General features: G+C 48.2%; 1 protein-coding gene across 1 annotated transcript in view; it reads left to right on the forward strand.

Moving 5' to 3' along the window:
- The window catches only part of LG07H18orf25 (linkage group 07 C18orf25 homolog), a 36,222-nt gene that overhangs the window by 368 nt on the left and 18,730 nt on the right, over nucleotides 1–17,124 (forward strand).

A 17,124-nucleotide genomic window follows, 5' to 3' on the forward strand; every position in this document is an offset into this window, starting at 1 on the left:
CCCCAAAGTGCAGAGAGCTCAGCTCAAGAGCATGGCCAGCCGTGTTGCTGCTTGGGGGCAGGGCGGGAGGGGGTGGCTCAGAAGGGCTTGGGTCGTGCTGCCTGTTGTAGGTCAGGGTTGCCCTGTTCCACCCCCGGACGTGAAATGCCTGCGTGTCCTTTTCTAGCACACCCCCCCCCCTCACTCACCCCCAAGCACAAGTAGGAGCTGACAATCTTCCAGGCTCCCTCAAAATGCAGAGAGCCCAGCTCAAGAGTATGGCCAGCTGTGTTGCTACCGGGGGGGGGCGGGGGGGCAGGAGGGGTGGCTCAGAGGGAGGGCAACCAAAACAGTGGAAGGCCTGGAACCCATGCCCTACGAGGAGAGACTTGGGGAGCTGGGGATGTTTAGCCTGGAGAAGAGAAGGCTAAGAGGTGACATGATGGCCATGTTTAGATATCTGAAGGGATGTCATGTTGGTGAGGAAAGAAGCTTGTTTTCTGCTCCAGAGACTAGAACCAGAAGTAATGGGTTCAAGGTGAAGGAAAAAAGGATTCCACCTAAACATCAGGAAGAACCTCCTGACCGTCAGGGCTGTTGGACAGTGGAATGCACTACCTCGGAGTGTGGTGGAGTCTCCTCCTTTGGAGGTTTTTCAACAGTGTCTGGTAACCATCTGTCAGGAGCGCTTTGATTGTGCATGGCAGGGGGTTGGACTTGATGGCCCTTGGGATCTCTTCCAACTCTATGATTCTGTGGCTTGGGTCATGCTGTGGGCAAGGGCTGCCCTTCTCCACCCCTGGGCCTGGAATGTCTTAGTGTTCTTTTGCAGGCCTCCCCACCCCCGCAAGCCCAGGTTGGAACTGACAATCTTCCTGGCTTACAACTGACCTCCAGACACGAGAAATAAGTTCCCTCGAGGGAAATGGCTGTTTTGGAGGGTGGGATGTGTGGCATCATATGCTGCTGAGGTTCTTCCCCTCTCCAAACGCCACTCTTCCCAGCTTCCCCTGCCACAAATCCCCAGGTATTTTGCAAGCAGGAGTCGGCAAGTCTAGCGTGCGTTCGGTGTAACGTGTGAACAAGGTTCTTGTTTTATTTCAGTCTCCCATAAACTATTTGCTTGTCTCCTGGTGACTAATTGATGGTCAAGGAAAACGGATCCTGCATGGTTCTGACATTGCTAAAAGACTTATATCAATGGAAAAATGTATCCCCACCTTCTGTAATCGAATGAATTAGAATGAAGAAGAGGAGAAGAACAGTTTGCGTTTGTACCCCGCCTTTCTGTCCTGTAAGGAGACTCAAGGCAGCTTACAAACTCCTTCCACTCCGCTCTGCAAAACAGACACCTTATGAGGCAGGTGAGGCTGAGAGAGATCTGAGAGAACTCGGATTTGCCCAAGGTCACCTAGCAGGCTTCATGTATAGGAGCAGGGAATCAAACTCAGTTCACCAGATAAGAGTCTGTCGCTCACATGGAGGACTGGCTAGGGTCCACCAGTTATGTGGAGTAGGGAATCAAACCCAGTTCCTAGAGAGCCACTCCTTCACATGAGGGGAAGACTCTAATCTGGTGCACTGTATTTATTTCCCTGCTCCTCCACATGAAGCCTGCTGGGTTACTTTGGCCCAGTCCCAGTTCTCTCCGAACTCCCTCAGCCCTACCTTCCTCACAAGGTGTCTGTTGTGGGAAAAGGAAGGGAAAAAGAGTTTGTAAGTTGCTTTGAGACTCTTTGTAGGAGAGACAGGTAAGATATAAATCCAAACTCTTCCTCTTTTTCTTCTCTAGATCAGAGTCTGCCACTCAGGTGGAGAGTGGGGAACCAAAACCTGGTTCTTCAGATTAGAGTCCCCTGTTCTTAACTGCTGCACCATGCTGGGTTATAGCAATACAAAACTGGGTTCAGGTTTTGAGGTCTTTGGTCAGACTGGATGTTAAATAGGGAGGAGGGGTTCCCCTGATCTGGAAAAGCACTGGTCTGCATCCTCTGTCAAGTGCCAGGCTGATTTCGGTTGGTATTAAAATGGTGCCGGGAGCCTTCTCCTTCAATGGAGGACTCGTGACTTCACTCCCAGTGCTACCCCTCTGTCTGTTGCTGTATATGCTGAATGCAGAATTGTCGTGGGCACATTTGGTAGGAATGATTTTGCCTTGCATGGTGTGAGGACATTTGGCTGTGACTCAGTTCCGTCTTTCCTAATACTGTGAAATGTCGTGGAGTGGCTCTTCGGTTTCTTCCCCATTCTCCCCCCCCCCCCCAATTGTTTTTGCGGCAGTTTATTTTAAGAGCTGAAAAATGGGTGATTATTCCCTTTTGGCCTTCCTGGGAAGAACAGTTTTTTGGTAGCTCAGCAGTAAGATCAGTTGCCTGGGGTGGAGATGAGCTCCCCCTCATTGGCCGTCTTCAAGCAGCCTTCAAGTCACTTGTCCGGGGCGCTTTAGGGTGCTCCTGCATTAAGCAGCGTGGTGTAGTGGTTAAGATCAGGTGGCCCGCCCGGTGCCTTTGGGAGCTCACGTGCAGGAGGTGAAAGCAAAGGCCTTCTGCTGCTGCTGCTGCTCCCGAGCACCTGGTCTGCTAAGGCATTTGCGATCTGAGATCAAGGAGGACCAAGATTGGTAGCCATAGATCGACTTCTCCTCCATAAATCTGTCCAAGCCCCTTTTAAAGCTATCCAGGTTAGTGGCCATCACCACCTCCTGTGGCAGCATATTCCAAACACCAATCACACGTTGCGTGAAGAAGTGTTTCCTTTTATTAGTCCTAATTCTTCCCCCCAGCATTTTCAATGTACGCCCCCTGGTTCTAGTTTTGTGAGAAAGAGAGAAAAATTTCTCTCTGTCAACATTTTCTACCCCATGCAGTTGGAGTTGTATTTCTGGGGGATCCCAAGGTCCCATCTGAAGATTGATTTCCCTACTCTCTGGGCACTATGGAAATTGTGTCAAATCTGGAAAACTGGGTTTGATTCCTTGCTCTGCTACTTAAGATGTGGAGGCTTATCTGGGGAACCAGATTAGCTTGTCCACTCCCAACACACGACAGCTGGGTGACCTTGGGCAAGTCACAGTTCTTCTGAGCTCTCTCAGCCTCACCCACCTCACAGGGTGTTTGTTGTGGGTGGGGGGAAGGGCAAGGAGATTGTAAGCCCCTTGGAGTCTCTTTACAGGAGAGAAAGGGGGGTATAAATCCAAACTCTTCTTTGTTAAATATATTTTATTAGATTTCTACACTACCCCTTCCCTCTCAGGCCTGTATTGGCCCCTTCCAGCTCTATGATCCCCCCCCCCCCCCCGCTGTATGCAACCTGATGCTAAGCACACTGACAGAGAAGTCCCACAGTGGCCAGAGGCATTTAACGTTATATCCTTGAACAGCTGGCATTGCAGGAAAAGACAAGCCCCAGAGAAGTCGGTATATGAAAAGGGGTGAAGGGAACTGTGGGATCCCTCTCCTCCTCTGTACGGTGATGTGGGGATTCTCTCTCCAGAATGAGAAGAGAAGCGGAGGTTGTACCTAGGTAGCTGTGAGCTAGAATTTACTGAGAGGTGTGCTGCGGTGTTGGGGGTGCTCTTCTGAGAAGAGGATTGATGAGTGCCAGTAAACTGATGCTCCCTTCAAACAAGACTGAGGTGCTGTCGGCCAGCGACAGAGCGGCTGGAAGACTGAGTCGACCTGCACTCAAGGGATGTTTGCACTGCTTCCGAAGGAGCCGGCTTACAGCTTAGGGTGTTTTTAGATTCTGGCCTAGCCTGTGGTTAGAAGCTCAAGTATCCTCTGTGGCCTCTAGCTATAGCTGGTGTGCCGGCTGCAATCATTCCTTGAAAAGCACAGTTTGGCTGCAAGGACCAAAGCTCTGACTGTACTCAGGCGAGGTTGCCGTAACTCAGTTCACGTGAGGCTGCATTTTGGAAACTCTTCATAAACTTTGTTCGTTCCAAAGTATGGCAGCCAGGCTGATATGAGGGGAGTGGATATAGGGGTCATATCATCCCTGTGCTGAGAGAGCTGGTTTGGCTGCTTCTTTGTTTCCATGCTCAATTTTTTGGCACTGGTTCTTACTTTTCAAGGCTTGAAATGGATTGGGACTGGGGTGCCTATAGGATACCTTGGTTGCCAGGAGCTGTTCTACTCCTGCCAGCCCCAAACAGCTGTCTGGCACCTGGAGAGCCATTGTGGGGTAGTGGTTAAGAGCAGGTGCACGCTAATCTGGAGGAACCGGGTTTGATTCCCTGCTCTGCCACGTGAGCTGTGAAGGCTTATCTGGTGAACTGGATTAGCTTGTGCACTCCGTGCCAGCTGGGTGACCTTGGACTAGTCGCAGTTCTTTGGCGCTCTCTCTGCCCCACCCACCTCACAGGGCGTTTGTTGGGGGGGGGGGGAGGAAAGGAGATTGTAATCCCCTTTGAGTCTCCTTCATGGAGAGAAAGGTGGGAATATAAATCCAAACTCTTCTTCATCCTATACTCTGTATCCCACCAGATAAAATCCCTTTCTTCAGCTCTGCTCTCTGTCGCCTTGCTTGCCATAGTGAGGTGATCAGAGACAAGGGTTTTTCTGTGTGGTGCCTCACCTCTAGGACACTTTTGTCCTCCAAACTCACCTGGTGCCAACTCTGCTCTGTTTTATATGCCCTGTGGTTTCTTTGGCTTGACCTGTGGGTTCTTTGGCTTGTTTGTATGGCTTGCCGATATTTTCATGCTGTTTTATCATTTTGTTCTGTGTCACATTGTGTGCTGCTGTGAGCAGGACTCTGGAGTAATGGTGCCTCAGTTATCTAAATAAGTACAGGGTTGCAGTTCATCATGGGCTGTCTTCAGTTCAGAGTATTTCTTCCTGTGCCCAAATCCTTTTCCCTGGGGCAAGTTCAAATGCATGTACATACTTGCTATAGGCACTCTGATCCAGCTGCTGCAGTTGAAAGATGCTACAGTTGGGAGGTTAGTAACTCTTTGTCTCCGTAGCACAAAGATGCAGACCATCTTCCAGCCCTGTTTCCTCCTCTCCCTACGTCAACAAATGTTTTAGATGCTCGCAGAATTCTCACCCCACCCTGCTTCTGAATATTTCATTTCCCCGTATTAGCGGAGATGGAACCGGGCCAAAGGTGTAACTGAAATGCAACTGCCCAGCTTTCAACTCCAGAATTCCTTTCAGCTGGTTTAATGACAGTTGACTGATAAATATAGCTGCTTTGAGTTTCCGTGACTTGACACTTGTTTCAGCAAAGTTTAATTTGTAAGTTTCGCAGCTATCTTTACAGGCCTCTTGGGATGTTGGGTAAGAGCAGCCATCGCAGGAGGAGCAGCAGTGGCGTAGGAGGTTAAGAGCTCGTGTATCTAATCTGGAGGAACCGGGTTTGATTCCCCGCATACTGCCGCCTGAGCTGTGGAGGCTTATCTGGGGAATTCAGATTAGCCTGTACACTCCCACACACGCCAGCTGGGTGACCTTGGGCTAGTCACAGCTTCTCGGGAGCTCTCTCAGCCCCACCTACCTCACAGGGTGTTTGTTGTGAGGGGGGAAGGGCAAGGAGATTGTAAGCCCCTTTGAGTCTCCTGCAGGAGAGAAAGGGGGGATATAAATCCAAACTCTTCTTCTTCTTCATTTGATCGGGCACATTCATCATGGTGGATGTCCTTTTTGGGGGGATGTTTAGAGCAAAATGTGCAAAGATATCAATGAGGTCATATTAGATTTTCAGTAAGTCATTCAAAGGAAATGACTTGCCTACATACTTTGGAAACCAGTTCAACCTTGGCTTTGAGGAATGCAATCAGGACGGGTTGGGGTTTCAGTGAGAAGCATTTGGAAGCTTATGTCTCCATAACATCTGGTGAACATACATGCAGATGCACCAGCCAATCTGTGTATTAACTGCATTTGTGGATATGACTGCCAAAGAGCTTTGTCATAAATCAGCTTGGCTGCATGTTAACTATTATTGATTTGATAATGGCACCTCAGAAGACTTAAAAATTTCTTTCATCATAGGCATTTACGAACTTCCATGCCCAACAAAGGGAGGCTCAGGGAACTGGGGATGTTTAGTCTGGAGAAGCGAAGGTTAAGGGGTAGTAGACAACTTGCGGATAGCTATAAGGTCTCTGGCCATTTGAAGGGATGCCATGTTCGAAGCGGAAGCAAGCTTGTTTTCTGCTGCCTCAGAGACTAGGATACAGAGTAATGGATTCAAGGTGCAGGAAAAGAGATTCCACCTAAACATTAGGAAGAACTTCCTGACCGTCAGGGCTGTGCACAGTCTCTGGAACAGTGGAATCTGCACCGCCTCGGGAGAGTGGCCGGAGTCCCTTTCCTTTTAAAACAGGAGGCTGGGATGGAGACATATGGAAGTCGGGAGTGCTTTTGATCTTCGTGTGTTCCTGGGTATTGGCTGGGGGTTGGACTTGACAGCCCTTGGGGTTTCTTCCAACTCAGTGATTCTATGAACTGGAGCCTGCTTTTTCTGATTCAACATGGATGATGATCTTTGCCTTACTTATTCCTGATGATGGAAGGAATAAATAGGAGGGGATGAATTAAAAGTACCGTATATACTTGCGGATACGTCGAGTTTTTCAGCCCTTTTTTAAGGCTGAAAAATGCCCCCCTCGACTTATACGCGAGTCAGTAATTCCCCCCCGTGATGCCCCCCCCACTTATTTTAACAAATGGAGCAGGCTTCAGAAGAGGCCTGCTGCCTGTGTTCCTTTCCCGGCTGAAACAGCCTGCTGGGAACTACATTTCCCAGGAGACCCTGGGAAATGAAGTTCCCATCAAGTCGTTTGAAGCCTTGACGGGAACACAGGTAGCAGGCCTCTTCTGAAGCCTGCTCCATTTGTTAAAGTAACTGCAGGGGGGGCGCCCCAGGGGGGCGGGGGGGGGGCACCAAGCAGGGGACCCCCTATACCCCAGGGGAAAGGCGGCTGCCTTCTCCCTGGGGCAGAGGGGGAATGGCGACGGCGCACTGCTCTGTGCAGGGAACCTCCTTTGCACCAGGGAAAAGGCGGCTGCCTTCTCCCTGGGGCAGAGGAGGAATGGCAGCGGCGGGAGCCAGCACGCCAAGCAGGGAATCCCCTCTGAACGGAGGGGAAATGGCGGCAGTGCCCTGCTCTGTGCCGTTGGCTGCTGCATTTCCCACCCTCGACTTATACACGAGTCAATAAGTTTTCCCAGTTTTTTTGTGGTAAAACTAGGTGCCTCGACTTATACTCGGGTCGACTTATACACAAGTATATGTGGTAGTCTTCATAAGCCTGCCCATTTTGGGGAGCCTATGTGGAAGTCCTTGTTGGCTTTGGAAGCTGAAGTTTCCAAGCACTTACGTTGCTGGAGAAAACCTTAAAAATATGGCCAGGAATCTGAAGAACTCTGGAAATTTGTTTGTGGGTGAATTTTTTTTTTTCATTTTCCAGGAGCGGCTTTTTGTGTCGGCTTATTATTATTTTTTTGAAGTGGCATGAGGTGGTAGGTGAATGAGATTATAGAAAGAAGACAGAACTGGAAAAGTTCTCAACCTTCCTAATGCCGTGACCCTTTAATACCGTTCCTCAAGTCGTGGTGACCCCAACCCTAACATTTATCCATTTTACAGATGGAGAACACTGATGCAGAGAGTCAGGCGACCCCTGTGAAAGGGTCGTTTGACCCCCCGAAGGAATCGCGACCCACAGGTTGAGAACTGCTGATCTAGCCCCTGAGCACAGAATTGGAATCCCAAAGAGAAGTGAAAAGCTAATTTAACATTCAGCTGTACAGTTTCACTTTTCAGGGACTGGCAGTTCCTGGTGTATGTGTCCTCTTTAAGGGATGCAACAGCTAGCCCATATGTTGTTGGAGGTTTTGTGTTGGTTTTTTTTGCTCCTTTCTTCCCCCAAGTTACTGAGTACTGTAGGCTTAATAACGTTCAGTTGAAAAACAGAATAATCGCAGTGGCTATTCTGTGAATGCGTGCTGTTAGAATACTTATTTTTGCAAATGCTGAAGTAGAACCAGGCATGATTCTGCGGTACGATCTTAAGTGATGGGCAGTGCTATTAAAATTGGCATGGCGGCATTGGTGATCCATCATTTGCAGACCTTTTTGGAGCAGGTTGCTGTGGGTTGTATGTTAATTGTGGAATAAATTGCAGGGGGAAATGCTCGCATTCCTCTTGTGTAGTTCAGTCAGATAGCAGTTTCATTTCTCATTCAAACCGTGGCATCCCTTCCTGTGCCCCCTATTTTAGTATTCCTTCCTGAAGCACTAGGTGTCAAACTCGCAGCCCTCCAGATGTTATGGACTACAGTTGCCATCATCCCCTGCCAGCATCATTCTTCCAGGGGATGATGGGAACTGTAGTCCATAACATCTGGAGGGCTGCGAGTTTGACACCTGTGCACTAGACCCACTGGAGTTCCTAGAGCAGAAATGTCTCTGTCTGAGGAGAGATGACAGAGGAATAAATGTCCTAGAAGGACAGGAAGAAACATGAGCTGCAGCCTGGTACTTTTACCACATTAGAGGAGTTTTGTCCCTTTGCCTTCTTGGTGACCTCAGGCCGGTTGTTGTGCTCAGCCTAACCTCTACCTCACAGGGTTGTTGCGACAATAAAACGGAAGAGAGGAGAACAATGTTGAGTCACTGTGGGTCCCCAATGAAGGAAAAGGCAGGATATAAACAAATCCAAAAAGTTGATTTTTATGCCCTGGTTTTCTCTACCTGTAAGGAGTCTCAAAGTGACTTCCAATCACATTCCCTTCCCCCCCCCCCCAACGAGCACCTTGTGAGGTAGGTGAGGCTGAGAGAGTTCAGAGAGAACTGTAACTGGCCCAAGGTCACCCAGCAGGAATGTAGGAGTGGGGAATCAAACCCAGTTCTCTAGATTAGGGTCCACTTCTCCTAACTGCTACCAGTAAATAAACAACTCAGCGTCGGCTGTTGTTGTTGAAGGGCCAATTAATCAAACTGAGATGAAGTCCGATCATAACTACAAATCAAATCAAGCCTGTCTCATTTTCCTGGATAAACCATGTTGGAAGGTGGTAGAAATCAGGGTGTCTGTGCACCACCATCAGCTAAGTTTCTGATTATTTTGCATACCTTCATATTTTTTGTACCCACTTACAAAATTTGTGTTTTCTCTAGCAGCAGTGGCATAGTGGTTAAGAGCAGGTGTACTCTGATCTGGAGGAACCGGGTTTGATTCCCCGTTTTGGAAGAAGATGTGGAGGCTTATCTGAAGAATTCAGATTAGCCTGTGCACTCCAACACACGCCAACTGGGTGATCTTGGGCTAGTCACAGTTCTTCTAAGCCTGTGGTGGCGAACCTTTGGCACTCCAGATGTTATGGACTTCAATTCCCATCAGCCCCTGCCAGCATGGCCAATTGGCCAGCATGGCAGCGGCTGATGGGAATTGTAGTCTATAACATCTGGAGTGCCAAAGGTTCACCACCACTGTTCTAAGCTCTCTCAGCCTCACCCACCTCATCTTGTATGTTGTGGGGGGGGGGGGGCGCGGAGGGCAAGGAGATTATAAACCCCTGTGAGTCTCCTTACAGGAGAGAAAGGGGGGGATATAAATCCAACCCAACTCTTCTTCTGCTTCCTGCTGCTGCTGCTGCTTCTTCTTCTTCTTCCGAACTCTCTCAGCCCCACCTATCTCACAAGGTGTCTGTTGGGGGGAGAGAAAGGGAAAGGATTTTGTAAGCCACGTTGAGTACAAACTCCTCCTCCTCTTCCTCTTCATCCTTCTCCTCTTCTTCCTCTTCTTGCCACTTAAGTTCCATTGTGCATCCATGAAAAACAGGCTCTTCTTCTTCTTCTTCTTCTTCTTCTTCTTCTTCTTCTTCTTCTTCTTCTTCTTCTTCTTCTTCTTCTTCTTCTTCTTCTTCTTCTTCTTCTTCTTCTTCTTCTAAAAATGGGGGTAAATAAAGTTGGGCCAGTGTTCTGCCAAAGCATATGAGCATCACACCAGGCACTGTAAGGTTTTTGAAACCTGACTGTTTCTCCTCTTAAATTATTTAAACCTCTTCCAGTTTGGGTTCTAGTCCTGGGATGCCTCACATGACTCTGGCTGTTTAAATAATGGCCGTGAGCAAGCGTAAGAAACATAAGTTTGAGTTGCTTGGCTTACTCTCATCTTTAAATTCAAAGAGCTGTCACTTGAGAATGCAAATCCACTCCACTTTCTTTTTGGAGGGAGCGCTTGAATGTTCCACGGGGCAGTCCCCTGATCAACGCCCACTGTATTTTCACAGTTATAAAGGGGTGAGAAGGATTAGATTTTCATTCTCTCTTTGGCCATTTCTCAGATCTGTCCATTGAGTGAGAACGCTAGAAGTGGAGAGAGATATTAAGGGTCTCATAGCTGCTATCCCAAGCAGGGCTGCTTTCTCAGGGCTTTCTCAGGGCTTTTCTTGCAGGGCTGCTTTCTCAGAAACATGTTGTTTATCTGCACGGTTAGTGATCTGAGAGTCGTGTCCTGACACTAGAAACTGATCCAGAGCGGATTTTTATTACTTGGAGACTTAAAGTGTAATTTTATCAGTCCTCGTTAACGGTGCTAGTTTCCCAGTAGGGCCAACGCGGGTTCCACTCTGGAGAGATCATTAAAAAAAATCTGTAGCCAGACGATCCAGCTTTTCAGTTGGCTAATTTTATGCTTCTTTAAAACACTCGTCTAGTTGTTGAGGTTCGGAGTCACGTTCTGAGACGCCGCATTTCACAGGTGAAATAGCCGATTATAACAGGTATCCAGGGATGCCTTTGCTAAAGCTGCAGCCAGGAGACCAGAAGCCTTTTGCATCTATGCCAAAGACAATGTAGGCTCAGTAGGTTTGCATTTGGAGACAGAAGGAGGTGGGAACAGGTGTGTTCAAGAGCAAAGCAATATATAGGGACGGTTTTGAGCGTTATGGGCATTCAACCAAAGAACTGCCTGATGCAAACCAGCTTGGTGATGCTCATGGAAAATGGTCATGGACCGAGGCGAGCCCTGATGATGTCAGTTTTCTGTAAATAGCAGCGTCAGGGATACGATGGCGGTCATCTAGGGCCTCGGCAGCAGTGGAGGCTCGGCGCTTCATTTTAAAGCTTCCGTGTAAACTGAGTTTGGTTTAAACACAAACTTACGATCTGTTTAGAGAATAGAATAGAATAGAATCTTTATTGGCCAAGTGTGATTGGACACACAAGGAATTTGTCTCCGGTGCATATGCTCTCAGTGTACATAAAAGAAAATACATTTGTCAAGAATCATAAGGTACAGCACTTAATGATTGTCATATAGGTCTAGTAAGCAATCAGGAAACAATCAATAGTAATAAAAACATAAAATGTAAAATCATAAAATAAAATGAAATGTCAGCACAGGCTATAGTCATACAGTCATAATTGGGAGGAGATGGGTAATAGGAATGATGAAAAAAGTAGTGCAGTAATTATATAATAAATATATAATAAATAGTTTGACATTATCGAGGGAATTATTTGTTTAACAGAGTGATGGCATTCGGGAAAAAACTGTTCTTATGTCTAGTTGTCTTGGTGTGCAGTGCTCTGTAGCGACGTTTAGAGGGTAAGAGTTGAAACAGTTTATGTCCAGGGATGCGAGGGGTCAGTAAATATTTTCACAGCCCTTTTTTTGACCCGTGCAGTATACAGGTCCTCAATGGAAGGCAGGTTAGCAGCAATTGTTTTTTCTGCAGTTCTGATTATTCTCTGAAGTCTGTGTCGATCTTGTTGGGTTGCAGAACCAAACCACACAGTTATAGAGGTGCAGATAACAGACTCAATGATTCCTCTGTAGAACTGTATCAGCAGCTCCTTGGGCAGTTTGAGCTTCCTGAGTTGGCGCAGAAAGAACATTCTTTGTTGTGCTTTTTTAATGACATTTTTGATATTAGGTGTCCATTTTAGGTCATGAGATATGATGGAGCCTAGAAATTTAAAGGTCTCTACTGTTGATACTGTGTTGTCTAGTATTGTGAGAGGAGGTAGGATGGGAGGGTTTCTCCTGAAATCTACCACCATTTCTACGGTTTTAAGTGTGTTCAGTTCTAGATTGTTCCAGTGGCACCACGAGGCTAGTTGTTCAACCTCCCGTCTGTATGCGGTTTCATCGTTGTCTCGAATGAGACCAATCACATTTAATTCACATATTCTAACATACCAGCTCTGTCATGGATGAGGAAAGGGGAAACCATTTCCTGTTAAGAAATGCTGACAGTTTATGGGAAGGAACTGGTGTTTGTGGAGGCAGCGAGGCTGGGAAACCGTCCTGAGTCTACACTTTGTTTGCATCTTGTGGAGAAGGTAAGAAATCCTTCTGACGTAAGGGACACTTGATTATTTGCTACCGCGTTCTGGTGGGCTTCTGCCGTCAGAATCCAGAACCCGGATTGGCCAGGACCTTTCAGCACAAGGGGGAAGGAGAGAATTGAAACGGGCCATCTTGCTTACACAGGCATCTGTTTGCATCTTCCAAATGAGAGAGGGGAGCGTTTGCCAGGTCCTGTTGCTTCCAAGTTAGAAATCTTTCTCTGTGTTCATTTTTAAAAAATTAATCTAGGCACCATAACCTCTGTAGCCTGTATACTCTTTAGACACGTTGATAGTAAAATAAAGCTTTGAACGGTTTAAGAGAAAAAAGACTGACTGGATTCCTGCCTGCGAGTCTCCTACAGGAGAGAAAGGGGGATATAAATCCAAACTCCTCCTTCTTCTGCTTCCTCTTCCTCTTGTGCCAGCATTACCGAAATATGCTCTGTGTGGCATGACACTGGTGGGCGCAGGAATTGGGAGGTGGTGACGGCAGCAGTGTCTGATGGGAAAGCCCCCTCCCCCAAACCTCTTAAGAAGAATGTTGAGGAGTACTGGGAAGGACAGGTTACTCTTGAACAAACCGGGTCCTCCCCCGGCTTCTTTGAAGTGTTGTCTTTCTCCTGCCTGCTTGTTGGTTGGCTGCACAGTTTCAGAGTGAGCTCATCCTGGCAGAGACGGGTGGGAAACGTTACAAGCGCCGATAAGAAATAAATGGATTCTTGATGTCATTTGTCAGATCCCTTCCTGTCAGTCTTGATGGATTGCATTGTATCACTGATACATATTTTTCGATTTCTTCTTAACTTGCCTTGACAGCTTATCGATAGGCGAATAGATTTTTTTGGCCGGATGCTGGCATCTGCACCTGTGCAAGGCTCATGCAGAGCTCAGCATCCCTTCATGCAACTTCAGGAGCAGCAGTGGCGTAGGAGGTTAAGAGCTCGTGTATCTAATCTGGAGGAACCGGGTTTGATTCCCAGCTCTGCCGCCTGAGCTGTGGAGGCTTATCTGGGGAATTCAGATTAGCCTGTACACTCCCACACACGCTAGCTGGGTGACCTTGGGCTAGTCACAGCTTCTCGGAACTCTCTCAGCCCCACCTACCTCACAGGGTGTTTGTTGTGAGGGGGGAAGGGCAAGGAGATTGTAAGCCCCTTTGAGTCTCCTGCAGGAGAGAAAGGGGGGATATAAATCCAAACTCTTCTTCTTTAAGAGTCTTTTCAGTGCAAGTTCCTTAAGAGCTTTGGGGAAAGAGAATGAACTTTAAACAGGGGTGTCAAGCATGCCGCCTGAGGGCTGGATCTGGCCCTTTCAAAGGGTTTACCAGACCCGCAAGCTACCTGAAGCAATCCACTCTTGCTCCTGATCCAGCCTGGTGGGCCTACAAGGCAAGCCAGATTGGGAGTGGGGAGGTGGGGGATAGGGTTGCCTCAGCTGCCCCCCCCCCCCCTGTTCCAGTCTGGGCTCAGAACCTGCTGTGGGCTCAACAGCCGAGGTAACCACACCCTCTCCTCTGGCCTAACCAAGTCACTTTTATGTTATATCCGGCCCTCTTAACAAATGAGTTTGAAACCCCCCCCCCTTTCTCAAGGCCTTCTCAAGAATGCTGCCTTGGTAGACCAGTACAGACTTTGCATGTCCTGTAGCAGTTGTGGGATCTTTGTACGGGATCACACCCCATCCAAGACTTACCATGTAGCTTTTTGATTTTGGCAGCTTTCTGATGACATTTTGAATATTGTTGTTTTGGTGGCCCAGTTCAGTCTAGCTCTGGAAGGGCGACCATGAGGAGAAAAAGAAAGAACCCCACATGCACTACCTTGAAGTATTTGAAGAGGAAATGGGAGTCGGGCGCCCTTTGCATCTGCAGGAAGCACCCGTTTTGAAACAGCTACCTCCATTATAGGTGGATGTTTGGCTTGGAACCTCCCGCAATTTTGCCATTGACTCTGCCTTCCCAGCAATCATTCTTTGCTGATGCCCTTTCACCTTCTTCAAAATTCCAAAAGTATCCATAGAGGTTTTGTCGAAGACTTTCACGGCCGGAATCACTTGGGTGCTGTGTGGTTTCTGGGCTGTATGGCCGTGTTCTAGCAGCATTCTCTCCTGATGTTTCGCTTTCATCTGTGGCTGGCATCCAGATCCTCTGAAGATGCCAGCCACAGATGCAGGCGAAACGTCAGGAGAGAATGCTGCTAGAACACGGCCATACAGCCCGGAAACCACACAGCACCCAAATATCCATAGAGGAGTTCTTTATAGTCCGCCTCATTGATTGGGTGGCTTCGAAGTTGATTAGGTACAACAGAGGGGATTTCTGCCTGCAAACCATGCCTGAAGTAAAGAAGTTGTCAAATTAGAAAGTTCCCAGAGGTTGTCACAATCCTGTGAGATCTGCATTCAGAGATTTTTCCTCAGCTTGCCCCTTTCCTGCTTTTTTTGGCAGGGGACTCCTCTTGGGAAAATCGAGCTGTCCCTAGATGCATTTGTAAACTGAGTAACTGATAAATAATCCTAGAATAGAAACACACACACACACACACACACACTTAGTTTTTTTCTCTCACCACCACATCTTGGATTGTTGGCTACCAGCGAGCAAGTTTCCTAGATGGCCAAGAGGGTACAAGAAATGGAGAAGAAATTCTAGGGATGAGTTGTGGTGCCTTCTCTAACACCTTTAATCACAGATGGACAGGTACTAGTTAGCTCCTAAACGCTGATCTGGCTGCAGGGGAAACTGCTTATTTATTCCATGTTTAACCCCCTCTTCTTCTAAGGAGGTCGGCGTGTGTTTCTCTTCTCTGTTTTACCTTCGCAGCAGTCTTGTGAGATGGCTTAGACCAGGGGTGGGGAACCTGTGGCTTGAGAGCCGCATGCGGCTCTTCTGCCCTTGCACTGTGGCTCCACAAGCCGAGCCGCCGGCCCCATCCTTGCCGCGCACCAACTGCCCGTGGCTGGCTGGCCCACGCCGCGGGCTTCCCCTCTCGCCTGCCCCATTGGAGCGGGGCGGGTGGTTTCCCGGCGACTGGCGAGGCCGAGCCGCTGGCCTCATCCTTGCCCACCCTGCATCCATACACTTCTCAGAATGAGCGGAGTAAAAGGTAAAAAAAACCCAATATATACAGTGTTATTTTTATTTTAAATGTCAAAAATTATTTGCGGCTCCAAGTGTTTTCTTTTCCCATGGAAAACGGGTCCAAATGGCTCTTTGAGTGTTAAAGGTTCCCTACCCCTGGCTTAGGCTGAGCAAAAGCAATTGGTCCAAAGCAGAGGCGTATCTAGGGGAAATGGAGCCAGGGGGCAAGAATCTGATTTTTCCACCCCCAGCGCCCAGGTCTACTGCTTGGAACCGGAGCCAGTGCCCAGGTCTACCACTTGGAGCCAGAGTCCTGGTCTACCGCTCGGGGCCGGCATCCAGGTCTACTGCTTGGAGTTGGTGCCAGCATCCAGATCTACTGCCTGGAGCTGGCAAGCACGGCCCTACCCAGCCCCCACATGTGATTAGATGGCGTGCACCCAGGGACATGTAATACCCCATGTCTCTTTGGCAGATTCGCCCCTGGCAAAGTCACTCAATGAGCTTCATGGTAGAGAGGGACTTTGAAGTTTGGGCTTCCCAGACCTGGTTCACAGAGACTGTTCTTTCTCTTGTCCTGCCTCCAGCACACCCCAGTCTGATAAACACATCAGGGCAAGATCTTGCGGGACTAGGATGATCTCATGGAGACTTGGGGTCCAAGAAGATACCATGGAGCGTTGGTTAGACTTTGTCTCCTGTTGTATGTAAGAAGGAGAGCTGACTGCAGTGCCTCCTGGGACTCTCATTCCCTTTCTTTTAGAGGGCGTGACCCTAAAAAGGATAGTACTAAAGGCGAAGGAAGATTATTGGTTCTACCCATCTTGTACTGAAGAACTCACCGGAGAAATTTTAACTCCATGCTGTCCTGAAAACAATAAATATCCCAGATTATAAAACCCCTGGAAATTGCTTTGACTCTCTCGGAGCAGTCCATTTCTAGATTTCTAGATGGACTTGAGCAAGACCAAGCCTTCCTGTTTTGATACTATCCTTGAACACCTCTTGGAGTTAAAGCAGAGAGCTAGCCTGAAGCTTTAGTCGCTGCTGGCCATAGAGTTCTAATTCCAAACCATCTGAAAGAGTGGAAACCACCTAGCCATCTCTGTGTCCGTAGTTTTCTTTTGAGCTATAGTCTTCTATGACTTCCTTTAAAAAGCAGTGAATTATGGGACAAGAAACCTCCAGCATTCCAAGGGAAGAGAGCTTTATCATAGTGGAAGTTGAAAAAAAGTGATTTACACCACACAGTGGAGGTCAGTGGTGGCGAATCTATGGCACGGGTGCCAGAGAGGGCACTCAGAGCTCTCTCTGTGGGTACGCGTGCACAGAGTTTGTCATGTACCCTCGTACCTTCGGGGCCGCATTACCCCATATGTCCCTACTCGGCCTCTGCGCTCGGCAGAGGCCAATTTGCTGGTGGTTCCTGGCCCCTCAATGATGTGGCTGGCCAGGACCTTTTCAGCCCTGGCCCCTGCCTGGTGGAACACTCTCCCTCCAGCTGTCCAGGCCCTGCGGGACCTTGGTGAATTCCGCAGGGCCTATAAGACTGAGTTGTTCCGCCGGGCTTTTGGAGTGTCCAGTCACTGAGAGTGCCCCCTTTTATTCCTCCAGTTCAGAGCTCCCATGATCATCCATGGGACCCACTTTTTGTTTTGCTTTCCCCCTCTGGGAGGGTTTTAATTGGGGTATTGAGGGACGTCATCTTTGTTAATTTTATCGCTGTTTTTTAATCTAATTTTAATGGGGTTGTTTAT

The sequence above is a fragment of the Sphaerodactylus townsendi genome, linkage group LG07 (genome assembly GCF_021028975.2).
Source record: "Sphaerodactylus townsendi isolate TG3544 linkage group LG07, MPM_Stown_v2.3, whole genome shotgun sequence".
Taxonomy (NCBI): Eukaryota; Metazoa; Chordata; class Lepidosauria; order Squamata; family Sphaerodactylidae; genus Sphaerodactylus; species Sphaerodactylus townsendi.